Raw genomic sequence first — 993 nt, 5'->3', positions numbered from 1 at the left:
TGGTTCATGAAACTGTGTGGTATAATCAGTGATCGAGCATCATCTCTTCTTATGAATATTTAAACCAAGGGATTGGGAATTTGTTTGTTTTTAGAGAGAATTGGTGAGCCAAAGGATTGGGATCCAATTATATAAGATTGCCAAGCAAAATTCAATGAACGCATTGGTTGAGGAAGGGATAAAAAAATGTTTTGATTCGGAGATCTCAATATCTCCTGAAACCCAATGAATTCTCCATTTCTGATCTACCACTTTCTCTTACATTCTGCAATTAAATTCATGCAATCACCCTGATCCCTTTTTAATTTCAGCAATTTAGCTTCTCGCTCTTTAATTCATGCAATTTAAGATTCCGCAATTTCAATTTCTTGCCATTTACGTTTCCCGCCAATTTTACATTCCGCAATTCTCATCTAAATCTTGATTCCGCTCAACTAGAACACACTTCTAATCCGAATTGCTCACTCAACCAATCCTTGTGGGATTCGACCTCACTCTATTGTGAGTTTTTACTTGACGATAACCGGTGCACTTGCCGGAAGGAATTTTTGCCGATCGTGCAATTTCCTAAAATCGTAGCATCACCTAGTTTCCACAATGCAACGGAAGCCAATACAATGCAAGTACGTGTAAGTGTCTGAACTCCACTTTATTCTCCTTTATTTTCTTTTTCTTTTCGTTTCTTTTCATTTATTTGCTTTACAATTTTGTTTGTATTTCTTTTCTTCAAACATTTTGCTTTCTTTTAATTTCAATTTCTACGCTTTCATTTAGTTAAAGTTTTTATTTATTTTGTGCTTTTCATTTCTTTGTTTTCAATATTTTATTGTTATTTTACTTTTTTTCAATTTCAATTTTACTCTTTCAATTATTTAAAGCTTTCATTTGTTTTATTTATTTTCTTTTATTGTAATTTTTTATTGTTTACCACAATTCAAACATTTTATATATTTTTCATTTTTAACACCGAAAATATTTGGTAATTAAAAAAAA

Source organism: Arachis duranensis, chromosome 6 (assembly GCF_000817695.3).
Source record: "Arachis duranensis cultivar V14167 chromosome 6, aradu.V14167.gnm2.J7QH, whole genome shotgun sequence".
NCBI lineage: Eukaryota > Viridiplantae > Streptophyta > Magnoliopsida > Fabales > Fabaceae > Arachis > Arachis duranensis.
This window is presented reverse-complemented; position numbering follows the sequence as displayed.